This window comes from Mastomys coucha, unplaced genomic scaffold, assembly GCF_008632895.1.
Source record: "Mastomys coucha isolate ucsf_1 unplaced genomic scaffold, UCSF_Mcou_1 pScaffold7, whole genome shotgun sequence".
In the NCBI taxonomy this organism is placed as follows: Eukaryota; Metazoa; Chordata; class Mammalia; order Rodentia; family Muridae; genus Mastomys; species Mastomys coucha.
In genome coordinates this window covers 10,591,561-10,607,664 of record NW_022196913.1, presented here as the reverse complement: position 1 = coordinate 10,607,664, position 16,104 = coordinate 10,591,561, and positions in this window count along the sequence as shown.

Below are 16,104 nucleotides of genomic sequence, written 5' to 3'. Positions count from 1 at the left end.
ACACTTAGAAATACATATACACAGATACAGACACAGACAGAAAAAACTACACATATATACATATACAAACACACATACACACATTAATACATTCATACACATTTACACAAGCACATGCATATTACACATATGCACACAAACATACACATACACAGATACATATAAACATATGCACATACAAACACACATGCACACATTAACACATACATATACATACATATATACATGCACATATATACCAGAAAAACACACACATACACACCAGACACAAACAAACACACACATATAGAACCATATACACATATACACACACAAACACACATACACACATAAACACACATAAACACACACAAACACACATATACACACACACACATAAACACACACACACACACACACACACACATCTCCTCAGCATTTCCTAACACTTTTACTGTCATTTTTATCCAAGGCATCTGAACCCCTATGTTATAGAACACCCCATTTGGTTTCTGCACTTCAGTCTCACTATACTGAGACAGAAGTTACATAATTCCAGTTCCCTGTTGAAAGTGCTGCAACTGCTCCTTCATGGATGACTCCTTGTTTACTCAATGCCCTGTGCAATCTCAGCAGCATTTTCTTTCTGACTATATATTGCCCTGTCTTCTGGTCTTGCTTTGCAGCAGGTGCACTGTGATCCATCGTGCCTTATGGCATTCTTCACTGGTCTCTTGTATTATCTACTCTGCACTAATCCCAAACAGTGCTCTCAGGTCTGCTCCAGTCTACACACTAGCAGAGCATCTTCTCTGATAAAAGGTATATGTAATCCAAAGTGGCTAACTTCCCTCCTAACACCTGTCTACATCTCTGCTCAGTGTTCGCTCTCATTAATCATCATCTGATATACCAAGTGTGTGTTTACTTCTTTCACTCTCATACTCCTCATGCTAGACAGAAAGGTTCATGAGGCCGTGGTAGAGTGCCTTTGTCTTTACTTCATTTCTGCTATTTTGCCACAGAATCATCCATTGAACATGTTACTTATGTGACAACAACAAAACACATAAAAGGAACATGGCCTTAACATGATGACTCACATTTTTAATGCATTTTCATCTTTGTTCATAAAAACATCTTTTTATAATCATCTTTTATTGTTCTATTTTCCTATTTTGAGACTTATATTGCCTTTGTAAAATGAACTGGGGAAGCCTTTTATCTTTTTTCCCCTAAGGCCTGAAATAATTTAACTTTGAACAGCTCTCTTTCTTAAAGGTTATATAAAATGCATGTTACATAAACCTCAGCTGGGTGGCCATCTGTTCGCACTGCCTTTTTCAATGATAGATCTTTAAGCATCTTTTTCTAAACTCTTTTATGGTAACTGGTGTATTTAAGTTTCCCCTTTCTTCTTGGTTGAATTTTGGCAATACATATTTTGCTGGGAAATAATCCATTTCCTCTAAACTTTCAAATGTCTTGTCAGAAAGTTTTGTATATATTTTTATGACTGCCTCAATCACTTCTAAAATTTATGTTTTTTTTCTGTTTTTTATCTCTGAATTATGTTTTACAATTATTTCTCATTTTTTCTTGAATGAGCTAACACATCATTAGTACTTTACTGTTAAATTTAATTTTATTAGGATGACTAACAATAAAGTACAAAGTAAGTATGTGGATAAAGAAATCAGAACACATGCAGTCTGTTGTGCATTTTTGAAATGCTATGCCTGCAGAGGGAAACAGTATGATTGTGGCTTAAAAGTTTGAAAATAGAACTACCATTCCAGTTCTGAGAGTGTAGAGTCTTTGAGAGATATCTTTATACTTGTGTTGATAGTATAATTATTGATAGCAATTAAAACATGGAGGAAATACAAATACTTACATAGTAACAAACAAATAAGCAAAACACGTAGCACACATAGAGAATGGAAAATTATTTAGCTAGATTGAGGTAATCCTGATGTTTCATACAATATGTATTAAGTTTGAGAACATTATGTTGAGTAAAACAAGCCAGTAATAAATCAACAAATATTATTTTATTCCTGCACTAGTAACAGATACCTCCAGTTGTAACATATGTAGAAAATAGGATGGTGGTTACCAAGATCTATAAACAAAGGGAAAAGAGATGTCTAAGATATAGAGATTCAGCTTTAAAAAATTGAAAAGCTATAGAGACAGATGTTGCTGATCATGTAGCAGAATGCCGATATGATTAGTGTCACTGAGCCTTACACTTTACAATGGATCGAATACTGAATCTAATATGGGTTTAATTTATAATAAAATATTCATAAACATATCAAACTGATACAAAGTTGTGTTTGCCTTTAAAGACAGTACAGTTTTGCTACATATTAATTTTAGCCATGTTTATAAGTTTATATTTATTATTTGCTTTTCATTGGAATCATTTCCTATATTCTTAAAATGATCACAAGCCTCCTTAACTGTCATAACTTCTTTCTAAGTGAGGAATTTTATAGAGACTATTTCCATCTTCTATTGATTTAGCTAAAACAAGTCTTTATTTTCTTTTAAATTGAAATCATTTTGTTGCATTGTGATTCTAATTCAAAAGTTATCTATTTATCAAGATACTTTGGATTATGAGGGGTTATGCTCTTTTGCTATTTTATAGTTATTTTGATGGTAGTAGATTATGTTCAAAGAAAGAGCACAATAATATTTTCACTAAAAATATTTTGGTTATTCTTTTCATTTTATATTTAATGTCTATAATATGATTTTGATGAACAGTGTGATCATTATAGGAAGTGCAATGCTATTGATTAACTTCTCCAATTATATTGGTGTGTAGTTTTGACATAGGTTCTAAAGTCTACTTAGCTCATCATCAGTATATAATGCAATATTATTAACAACAGTAAAGCTACATGTTACATGTGTAACACTGTTCTTTGTATTAATTTATTTTTTTATTTTTTAGCTATTTACCTTACATCCTGCTTACTGCTCCCCTTCCCGGTCACCTTACCTCACAATCTTTCCCACACCCCTCTTCTTCTTTTCTGAGAAGGTGGGTGAATCCACTGGGCATCTTCCCATCCTGGCATTTCAAGAGTGTACAAGACTAGGTGCTTCTTCTACCACTGAGGCCAGATAACACAGCTCAGCTAGAAGACTATATCCCATATACAGGCAACAGCTTTAGGAACAGTCCCTGTTGCAATTGTTTGGGACACACAAGAAGGCCAAACTGTGCATCTGTTACATATGAGTGGGAAAGGTCTAGGTCCAGCTTGTGTATGTTCTTTGTCTGGTGGTTTGGACACTGAGATCTCTAAGGGTCTAGGTTAATTGACTCTATTGGTCTTCCTATGGAATTTCTACCTCTTCTACCTCATTTGGGGCTGAAATCCTTCCTCCTATTCCTCCATAAGAATCCCCAAAGCTAGATCCACTGTTTGGCAGTGGGTATCTGTATCTGTCTGAGTCAGCTGCTGTGTGGAGCCTCTCACAGGACAACATGCTCCTGTCTACAAGTATAAGACAATATCATTAATAGTGTCAGAGCTTGGTGCTTGCCAATCGGATAGGTCTTAATTTGTGACAGTTATTGGTTGTCCATTCCCTCCATGTCTGTTCCATCCACCAGATAAATTTGTGGTTGAAAGATTTGTGGGCAGGTTGGTCTCTCTAATGTTTCACTGGCTACAGGAGATTGCATCTTCAGGTTCCATATCCCCAATATTGTAAGTCACAGAAAGGCTACTCCCATTGATTCCTTTAAGCTTCCCTTATCCCAGGATTCTGTCTTGTTTTGGAGATGCCCCCTCCACACACATCTTCACCCCGAACAGTTGCAGATTTCCATTCACTTTCATACTCATCTCTTATGTCCTTTCCCACACCTAATGCTTAAACACCTCATTCTCCTCCTGATCTTCTCTCTCTCAGTTCCCTGCATCCATCTGTCTTTTATGACTATTTTATTCCTCCTTCTAAGTGAGATTCAAGCATCCTTGTTTGTGAATTCCTTCTTGTTTAGCTTCTTTGGGTCATAGAGTGTAGCATGGAACCTGTATTTTATGGTTAATATACATATATAAGTGAGTACATACCATGCATGCCCTTTTGGCACTGTGTTACTTCACTCAGAATGATATTCTCAAGTTCCATCTATTTGCCAGGAATTATAAATGATATCTTTGTTTTTAGTACCTGAGTAGTATTCCATTGGGTAAATGTGCCACATTTTCTTGATCCAATTCTTCAGTTGAGGGACATCTATGTTGTTTCTGTTATTTAGCTATTACAAATAAAGCTGCTATGAACATAGTTAAGCAAGTGTCTTTGTGGGATGTTAGAGCATATGTGCCCAGGAGTATTATAGCTGGGTAGTGAGGTAGGACTATTCCCAATTTTCTGAGAAACCATCAAAATGATTTCCAAAGTGGTCTTAAAAGTTTGCAGTCCCACTGGGCAATGGTGGCGTATGCCTTTAATCCCAGCACTTGGGAGGCAGAGGCAGGCGGATTTCTGAGTTCAAGGCCAGCCTGGTCTACAGATTGAGTTCCAGGACAGCCAAGGCTACACATAGAAACCCTTTCTCGAAAAAAAAACGTTTGCAGTCCCACCAGAAATGAAATGTTCCCTTTGGGCCACATCTTCACCAGTATGTACTTCCTCTTGAGTTTTTGAACTTAGTCATTCTGATGGCTATAAGATGAAACCTCAGAGTTGTTTTGATTTGGATTTCCCTGATGTCTAAGGAATTTGACTATTTTTTCTCTTATGATCATTGATGTAAAAATGCTCAGTAACATACTTGCTAACTGAATTCAGGAACACATCAACAATATCATCCACCAAGATCAAGTAGGCTTCATCCCAGGGATACAGGGATATTTCAATATATGAAAATCCATTAATACAATCCAGCATAGAAACAAATTTAATTAAAAAAATCACAGGATTTTCTCATTTTGATGCTGCAAAATTATTTGATAAAATCCAAAACCCCATTCATGGTAAAGCTATTAAAGGAATCAGGGATACAGGACACATATGTAAACATAATCAAAGGAATAGACAGCTAACCAATATGCAATGTCAAACTAAATGGAGTGAAATTTAAAGCAATTCAAATAAAAAAAATTAGGACAGGACAAGGCTTTCCTCTTTCTTCCTATCTGTTCAATATAGTACTTGAAGTTCCAACCAGGGTAATAGTACAAGTAATGGAGATTAAGAGAATATAAATTGAAAAGGAAGAAGTCAAAGTATCACTATTTACAGATGATATGATAATATACATAAGCAACCCCCTATCAGAGAACTCCTACATCTGAAAAACACCTTCAAAAATGTGGTTGGATACAAAATTAACTTAAAGAAATCCATAGCCCTCCTTAATACAAATGATAAGCAGGTCAAGAAAGGCATTAGAGAAATAATGCCCTTTATAATAGTCATGGATATTATAAAATATCTTCGGGTATCTTTAACCAAGCAAGTGCAAGATTTGTATGAAAAAACTTCACATTCCTGAAGAAAGAAATAGAAGATGTCTGAAGATGGAAAGATAGCTCATTCTCATGGATAGGAACGAATAGCATAGTGAAAATGGACATCTTACCAAAAGGAGTCTATAGATTCAATGCAATTCCCATCACAATTCTAAGCAATTTTGGAGACCTTCAACAAGCAATTCTCTACTTCATATGGAAAAAAACAAAAAAACCCAAGATAGCAAAAACAATCCTGAGAACTACCTGAGGTCAGCATCTGTGACCTCAAGCTCTACTACAGAGAAATAGTGGTTAAAAAATAGAACAGCATAGTATTGGCACAGAAACAGACAGATTAATCAATGGAATAAAATCAAACGCACAGAAATGTAGCCATATACCTATAGGCACTTGTATTTTGATAAAGAATCCCAAACCATACAATGGAAACAAGAAAGCATCTTCAACAAAGAGTGCTGGTCTAATTTTATGTTGACATGTAGAAAAATGAAAATAGCTCACCCTGTACAATATTCAAGTTCAAGTAGATCAAGGGTGTTAACATAAAACTGGATACACTAAATCTCATAGAAGAAAAATAAGAAATATCCTTGAACACATTGGTGCAGGAGACAATTTCCTGAACAGAACACCAATGGTTCATGCTCTAAGATCAATAATTGATAAATGGGACCTCATGAAACTGTAAAGCTTTTATAAGGCAAAGGCCACTGTCAATAGGACAAAAATGTAGCCTACAGGTTGGCAAAGGATCTACCACTGTTCTTTTGTGACCAAGGAAAGTTGGTTTTGTAAATATACCACATGAATTTGAATGAAAATATCTCAGCTAAAGAAATTGAATTTGTGGTGACTGCCAATTTTATCAGATATACATTATTATTATTATTATTAATTTTATACATTTATTTATTTCAATATTTAAGACTTTTGGGGAATATTTGCGTTGTCTTTTAAACCAGGCCACTTTTCAAGTAGTCAAATTAAAATACTCTGTTGTTTTTGTCAGATACATCCCTGTGAGAAAATACCAAGAACAATGTAATTTTTCAATATTCCAGGATTTTTGACCATGGTCATTTAGTTCAGAGATGAGACTGAGAATGCTGGAGAGATGTATGAAAGAGAACTGAGTTGTTCATCATGATTCTATGGAAGAGGAAAAGAGAAGGAGAAGTAGGGGAAAGTAGTGATGGAAGAATAAAAACAAGAGAAGAGGAGATGGGAAAGAAAGACACTGAGAAAGTAAAAACAAGGAGAAAAAGATGAAGAGAGGTAGGTAGGTACAAAGAAGTAAGAGAGACCATGATGGATACAACTAGAAGAATCAAGGAGATATATTCTTCATCCCCTCAGAAGCACATTCTCATGAAGTACTTCTTCTGATTAGGTCCCACCTCCTTCTAACTCACTCCTTATATCCTCATCTACCAACACCCTCATAATCCAGTAACTTCTGTACAGTGTCACAAGCTGATGCCTGAAGCTTTAGCTCCTAAGTTGTTAGGAACCATTTAGGTTCAATGTTCGCTGCACACTAAGTCTATACAACTCATTTTCATTTTTGTTTTAATTATTTGTATTTACATATTTTGGCAAACACAATAATAGAAGGACCCTCTTCTTTACCTCATGTGCTTTTTTAAAATTAGATATTTTCTTTATTTACATGTAAATTTCTCCTTTCCCAGTTTCCCCTCCAAAAAACAAACAAACAAACAAACAAAAACAAGAACAAACCCCTGCTGTCTCCCTCCTCCCCATGCCTGCCACTTTACCCTCTCCAACTTTTTGGCCCTGGCATTTCCCTACACTGCGGCACAGAACCTTCACAGAGCCGAGGTCCTCTCCTCCTATTGATGACTGAATTTGCAATCCTCTACTATACACATGCTGCCTGAACAATCAGACCCACTATATGCAGTCCTTGGTTCGTGGTTGAGACCCTGGGAGCTCTGAGGGTGCTTTACTTGTCTTTACTTGTATTCATCAATACTTATCATCCACTTTGAACCCTTTATTTGGATATATTTACTTTTTATTTTGTAAGTGTGTTTTAGGAACTGATGTTGTTACTATTTTCTGAGGCATTGTGAACTAACACAGTCTTTGACTTCAAAAGGTATTCAACCAGTTTCACATATTGTCCAAGAAAATTATTATAGTTTCTAAAAGACTTCCTTCACCCTATGGACCTGGGGTGTTAGTATGTCTTGTGATATTTCTCCACCAGCATCTGTATTTCTCAAATCACAATTTATTCTCTTAATAAGATATATGTAGTGACTTTTTCAGAAGTACCCTTTTGTTCTTTTCCTTTTGAAATGTTTCATTCTCTTGCTGTTACTTTTCCTTTCGTGTTTACATTATAATTACGGCCTGTGCAATTCTGCCCTAAGATTCATGTTGCTATTACACTGAGAAAGAAAGAGTACCTACAGAGAATATGATTCCCCCTAAGCCAAAGAGAGCCACTGTCATTGATTTGAATAAGGAAGACTTAATTTCTTCCTCAGGCTACTGATTCTCTAATTTTGTTTTGTTCACTGCCTGGTACTTAGATCTTGTGTTTGTCATGTCCCAAATACTAAATGTCCTAAAACACAGAAAAGGACAAAAGGATTCATTCTTATATGGCCAATGGTAGAGAAGTAAGAAGTCTCTAATCTATTTTATGTGCCTTCCAATGAAGTGTTCTTCCCTGTCTTCCACTTTCAAGAGCAGGTAAGACTCTGTCCATATTTCTTGTTCCTTTGCCTTTAAAATAAAGAAATTAGGCTTGACCATTTCCTTTGTGGTCTTTAGCTAGTCTTCTTAGCTTCTTCCCTTAGTTAAGAGCTTTTCAATAAACATTTACTTATTATTGAATATAAGAATATAAAAAATGTTTTTTTAATTTTATTGATATTGACTATGACCATGTGGTTCAATAAGTACCCAGTCTAGTCTTATTATCCTCAGCATCTCACATTCAGATGTGTGTTAGCACATTTGTTTCAATATACACAATTTAGAATAAAATAGTTTCACCATCTGCCTCAAGTACTTCTTAGTAACTTTGATTTTGTTCATGTTGAATTTTATTTATCTACAAAATTTACGATTTATGAAATATCCATGCTGCAATTTGCATTTTTGCCTTTAAACTTGACAATTTTGACATCATATTTTCAAATGTATTTCTTGACTTCCCTTCTGGCCTATGCCTTCTCCCTGAGCAGATCATCAGCATGTCTGCCCTTTTGAAGACCCCACAATCTGAAGGCCTCCCAAGAGATCTATTGTACCCAAAGCAACAGATCCCACAATCTGAATGCCTCCCAGAAGATCTCCTGTAGCCAGAACAATAGATCAATGCTGTGTTTGCCCCTCTGAAGACCCCACAATCTGAAGACCTCCCAGGAGATAGCTACATGCATGGCCACAGGTCTCCCAGGAGACCTGAAGGAACCCAGGGACACAGGAGGCAGGCTCCAGACAGAGACACCCAGGCCAGTTAACAGCAGAAATAACCAGATGGAGATAGGCAAGTTCAGCTATTAAGAACATCACGAGGACATCATGAGTTTTGTAGGCAAGTAGCCAATATACTTTGGCACCATCAGAACCCAGTTCTCCCACCACAGCAAACCCTGGATAACCCCAACACATCTGAAAACCATGATGCCAACCTAAAAATTCTATCTCATGAAGGTAAGAGAGTCCTTTAAGGAAGATATAAATAACCCTCTGAAAGAAATAAAGGTAAACAGGTTGAAGTCCTTAAAGAAGAAACAAATCCCTTAAAGAAATACAAGAAATGCAATCAAACATGTGAAGGATTTGACCAAAAGGTTTCTATACTTATAAAATGGAAGTAGAAACAATAAAAAATAAAAAATGGAGGCAACCCTGGAAATGGAAAACATAGGAAAGAGGTTAGGAACTACTGATGCAAGCATCCAAAACAGAATACATAAGATAGAAGAGAGAACCTCAGGCATAAAAGATACCTTAGAAAATATTGATTCAATGGTCAAATAAAATATAAAACATAAAAAACTCCCACAATGGAAAAATGGATAGAGAAAATGTGGTTCATTTACACAGTGGAATACTATTCAGCTATTAAGAACATCATGAGGACATCATGAGTTTTGTAGGCAAATGGATGGTACTAGAAAATCTCATCCTGAGTGAGATAAGTCAGACACAAAAGGACATGCACAGTATGTACTCACTAATAAGTGAATAAAAGCCAAAAAAGTACAGAATTCCTAGGAATAAAATCCACAGAACTAATGAAGGTTAACAAATGGAAGGGTCCAAGTAAGGATGTTTCAATTCTACTTGGGAGGGTGAAGAAAGCAATCATGGGAGGCAGACAGAGGGAGGAACCTGGATGGGAGGGGGGAGAAGAAGGGGAAAAGGGGAACATGACCAGATATGGGGGGCACAAGAGAGAGGCCATGAGGGCCAACAGAATGAATAAGAATAAGCAACTTTGGGGATGGGAAGTGGGGAGACACTCTAGGATGTACCAGAGACCTTGGTGGTTAGAGACTCTCAAAGGGAGGGAGGGAGCTCATGGAGGCTACCTCCAGTAGAAAACATCAAGTGGTCTGATGGTGTTGCCATGCCACAGTCAAAAACTCTTAACAGAGAGAATTGTTCCTGTCTAAAAGAACTTCAGAGACAAAAATGGCAAAGAGACTGAGGGAAAGGTGATCTAGTGACCAGCCCACCTTGTGATTCATCTCAAGAGGAGCCATAAAGGCCTGACACTACTACTGATGCTGTGTTGTGCTTACAGACAGGAGCTTAACATGGCTGTCCTCTGAGAGACCCAACAAGCATCTGACTGAGACATATGTAGATACTTATACTCAGCCGTTAGACTGAAGTCAGGGACCCCTGTGATTGAATTACAGAAAGGCTGGAAGAAGCTGAAGAGGAGGGCAATCGCAGCAGTCTCAACAAACTCAGACCCTGGAGTTATCTTAAGACATTAAGCCACAGACCAGGCTGCATACAGGAGCTTCTGAGGCCCCTGACACATATACAGCAGAGGACTGGCTGCACTAACCTCAGTGGGAGAAGAAGAATCTAACCCTGGAGAGACTTGAGGCCCCAGGGAGTGGGGAGCCCTGGTAGAACATCCTCTTTGAGACAGCGGGGAGGAAGAATGGAGTGAGAAACTGTGGGAGGGCATACCAGGAGAAGAACAACAATTGTACTGTAAAAAGTAAAACTAATAAAAACAAACAAACAAAAACAAAAGTATTTCCTTTAAAATAGAGATAATGTTTCTATTATTAGATGAATAATGTAATTCACATTAATTGCCTGTAATATTTCCAATACAATTATACTACATTTTAGGATTGGTTGTTTGGTTGTTTGGTTTAGCAGATGGTTAGGGACAAGCAAAATCTCAAACACCATCTTTTGAATATGTGTTATGCCAAGATTTAATACTATACATCTAATTGAGTGGTTCACAACCTTCCTCATGCTGTGACCCTTTAATATAGTTCCCTATGCTGTGGTGACCCTAACCATAAAATTTTTTGTTGCTACTTCACAAATGTAATTTTGCTGCTGTTATGAATCAGAATGTAAATATCTGATATGCAGGATATCTAATATGCAACTTTAAAGGGGCTGTGACATGCAGGTTGAGAACCTCTGTTCTAACTCTTTATCTAATAACTGTGTCAGTGGATAACAAGATGAATAATAAAATTTTCCAAAGAAGGCAGCTAACAAAACTAAGGACTGTAGATCTTTATGTTGTGCCTCACTTTGCCTTATTTTGTTTCTTTTGCCTTCCTTTCTCACATGGCTCATTACTCTCTGATTATCCCAGTTTTAAGATATAATTAACAAGATTGAAAATAATAGTGTAGAGAAATAGTCTTTTTAATATGATTATGTCTGAGCACTATTAACTGAGTGTTTTAGCATTCATAATTTCTTAATTAATTTATCATGGAAAATATATATTGCTTTATACTGACTAGATTACAGTCCCTGAAATAGTAGGAGTGAAATCTAAGAGAAACAGGTGGCATATCAGGAGGGCTTCCATATGCAAACTGGTTTGTATAATATAAATATATAGTTTCAACTATTTAAAGATAGTCTGAAGGTAGAAATAAATTAAAGACAGCCTATCCCCTAAAGAATCATACATTTTGAGTCTGTAGGGGTCAAGGTCAAGTGGATTTCATGCTGAGCTCTGAACCTATGCTGCTTTTATCTTGAAGGTGAGTGGCTTATGGTAGGCTCTGGAAATGTGTCTATCATGTTGGGCTGTTTCTACCTGGCTACTGTCAAGTCTATCTCCTCCTTTGAAATCTCTGTGGACTGCTTCTGATATTCCAGTTCTCCTTTTTCAACATGCAAGAGCATGTTTGGTTGCCATTGATAGAGGCAATGTTGTCTTCAGCTTTTGAGAAAGGCCTACTATGTGGGAAACCTCTGGAGTAGATCATCTACATAATGCAGCAAGGAAGGAACACTATTTTCAGTCCAACCCCCAAAATGCATGGACATTTGGGAAAAGTTTTTCTGTAGAAACAAATACAATTCTTAACTGGCTTTTTTTTTTAATGGATTTTTGTTTCTGTTTCTATCTGGACATTTAATTGAATTGCACTGGCACACATCTAAATCCAGTAGTCAGCTCAGATTTGCCTTGTTTGTAACTTATTTCCTTTCTTTGTCAGTTTGACAAGAGCCAGTGGGATGGACTCTGAGAAGAGATGATCTTGGGTGTCTCTAGTGCTTTTTGGGTGTGGGCCCAGTACTGTTAGAACAGATTCCAAGAAAGAGATGTCTTAGAGGGACAAGATACATGGTAACGAGCTGAGAAAAAGGATATTTATTGCATGTTGAGATATGGCAGAAGATGAGTTCCACAGAGAACCACTAAAATATGGCTTAAAAGTCTTTGTTATAGAGGCCAGATGCTTGTGAGAAACCAGAGAGACTGAGAATAAAGAAGAGATTTGGTTGTAAAGTCCTTCTGCAGATCTCGTGTATGCTTGATGTAGGTGGGACTATGTGGGGTAGTAGATTAACTTTACCTGAGTTTTACCTTGGTAGGAGAAAAAAACCCTCATGTTCCACAATATCAACCAACCAGACACCCAAGAGCTCCCAGGGACTAAACCACCAACTAGAGTACACATAGAGAGACCCATGGCTCCAGCAGCATAAAGTAGTAGAGGATGGCTTTGTCTGGCATCAATGGGAGGAGAGGCCCTTGATTCTCTGAAGGGTCGATGACCCAGTGTAGGGGAATGCCAGAGTGATGAGGTGGGAGTAGGAGGGTAAGTGGGGGAGCACCCTCATAGAAGCTGGGGTGGGGTGAGGTGGGATTGGGACTTTTCTGGAGGGGAAACTGGGAAAGGGGATAACATTTGAAATACAAATAAATAAAATATCCAATAATATTTTTTAAATATTTTTTTAAAATATTTTTCTGACTTTTTTAAATCAGAAGAATGCATACCAAGGTGAGGGGAAAGTAAGGCAATCTTGTGGAGTGCTTGGGCATTCTCCTTTATTTTATTCTGCAGATGCCTCTCCTAAAACTTTCAGTGTGCTTCATCTTTAGGTTGATATAAACATTTCTAAAGCTAAAATTGTTTTACTGTAACAAACATGCTTATAATGATAGGATGAATAAAGATAATAAAGGTTAGAAATACCATTCTCCATTGCTCAGGCTAACGATATTGACTCTGATCATTTTTAGGACACCTTTATGCATCCTGTTCTTAAAGTAAATAGAAGACAATGATTACAGAGTAACTATCATTTTGTATTCTGTAAGCAGTCCACAGGATACTGGTGCTTTACTGTGGCTTCATATTATTCATGTAGAATAATGCTTACAAGGAGGTTGTCTATGTGTCTATAATAACAGTGAAGACATGCTGTGGCAGCAGAAGTAGTATGCTGCACATTTCATTGGCACACAGAAAGCAAGCATGGGATAGAACAAGAAGCAAGCAAGGATATAAACATTTTAGGTCCACACCATGTGGCTATTATAAATTCTACACATTTCAGCAAGGCTATATTTTCTAAAGGTTCTATACCCTCCCCCAATGTGGAAACCAAGTGTTCAAACACATGATCCTATGGGTGATATTTCTTCTTCAACATTAAACCTCCACTATAATAAAAACTAATTCCAGATCAAGGGCTCTAGATAACCATAGAAACTCACAACCTCTCAGCCTGTGTGGTGTCATGTTTCCCTCTGGAAGTTATAATAAATAGTCAAGTCCCTGGGATTATTTTAAATATAGATATGCTAAGATCTATCAATTCTCTTCTGGGTTCTGGTTCTGAATTAACCCACTAGGTCTGTCACTAAAAAGAAAACGAAAGAGCAGAGGCTTGAAATAATATATGTATATTTTTTGTAATTCTGGTGGATGAAGTCTGAAATCACGGTATGGATGAGTCTCTTGTTACTGAAGATTTCTTGCCTTCAATGTCCTTTATCCTTACAGTGGCTTTATCTCCGTGTCCTCTACTTTGTGAATCTTTAGTCTCTCTTTCCCTTGTAAGGTCTAATTGGGTAGGATTAGGGCCCTACCCTTATGACTCATCCAGCACTAATATTCTCTTTAAAGCTCTTGCCTACAGTAATACCGTGTTATTAATTATAATAGCATAAATTGGGAACACAAATTTATATAGTAACAGCACTTTCTATTTTTGAACACCTCTGGGTAGATCATCCACATAATGATCACAAAGAAACATAATTATTGTTTATCATTAGAGTCTCTACAAATCTTTTCATTTCATTTCATTTTATTAATCCTTTGAGCCATTCAAAGCTGGTACTACTTTACAAACTTGGGAACTGAGTGGGTTTTGTGGTAGTTGTTGCTCATATCTCTTAGAATAACATTTCATTAGCATCAGTTCAGATCAGTAGATGTAATGTTTCACATCTCTGGTGTAATTAGAACAATGAATATTAGAACTTCCTACAGAGGTTAGCAAGGAGATACTTATATCAATCTCCCATACAATTTTTGGCCATTCTAAGTACCTCATGTTTAAGTTCTGCTTACTTGATGCTCTGTTAGTTTGTGACATCTACTACAGCTCTATTGTTATTGAATGGCACTTGTACTTAGGATGAATCACTACCATAACACTCAAAGTACCATAAGAGTAAATGTCATGGTCCTCACTTCTCCATCCTTATAGCACTTCCTGGAATACTGAACATGCTACTTAGAAATAATTCTTTGTCTCAAATAGGAGCTGAGAAAAGAGAGCATGTCCATGGTCATTTAAACAAATATTAACTGGGTACAAGTGTTTTTTTGACTGAAATTTCTTCATTAAAGTTTTACTTGAATACACTTTTCAAGCTCTATAGTAAATGTATGTGATATATTGTCTGAAAATATGGTAAGAAATAAACAACTGGATCCTTACTCGGGATGATATTTTCTAGTTCCATCCATTTTCCTAAGAATTTCATGAACTCATCAATTTTAATAGCTGAGTAGTACTCTGTTGTATAAATGTCCCACACTTTCTGTATCCATTCCTCTGTTGAAGAACATCTGGGTTCTTTTCAGCTTATGGCTATTAAAAATAAGGCTGATATTAACATAGTGGAGCATATGTCCTTGCCATATATTGTAGCATCTTTTGGGTATGTGCTCAGGAGTGGTATAACTGTGTCATTAAGTAATACTATGTCCAATTATCTGACTAACAGCCAAACTGATTTCCAGAGTGGTTCTACCAGCTTGCAATCTCACCAACATTGGCGGAGTATTCCTCTTTTTCCACATCCTCAACAGCTGTCACCTGAGTTTTTGATCTTAGTCATTTTAACTGGTATAAGGTGGAATTTCAGGGTTGTTTTGATTTGCATTTTCTTGATGACCAAAGGATGTTGAACATTTCTTTAGGTACTTTTCAGTCATTCAATATTCTTCACTTGAGAATTCTTTGTTTAGCTCTGTACCCCATTTTTTAATAGAGTTATTTGATTCTCTGGAGTCTAACTTATTGAGTTCTTTGTATATATTGGATATTAGCCCTCTATCAGATGTAGGATTGTTAAAGATCTTTTCCCTGTCTGTTGTTTGCTATTTTGTCGTATTAACAGTGTCCTTTGCCGTACAGAAGCTTTTCAGTTTTATCAGGTCCCATTTGTCAGTTGTTGATCTTAGATCCTGAACTATTATTGTTCTGTTCAGGAAATTTTCACTGTGCCTATGTGTCTTATGAGAGGATGTTTTGCTAGAGCAAATACATGAGAAGATGCTTTGCTGAAACAGACATGTGAGAGAATGTTGTTCTGAGATCAGATATGTTTTTCTGGAAGTTGTCTTGTCAAAGAGCATTTCATGTTTTGGTAGAACAGATGCTAGAGAGTCCATGTGAATGAGCCTTGCAATGCTTCAATGGTCTTCACCGATAATGCTCTTGCAGTAGTTCACTTTACAATGCTTCAATGGTCTTTGCTAATTTTCATTGTTTTGACTTCTTTAAGAGAAAAGCACCAAAAAACAGCTTGCGGTATTCAAGTTTCTTCTTGCCACTTCTGAGGCATGCCACTGCTACTGATTCATGTTTA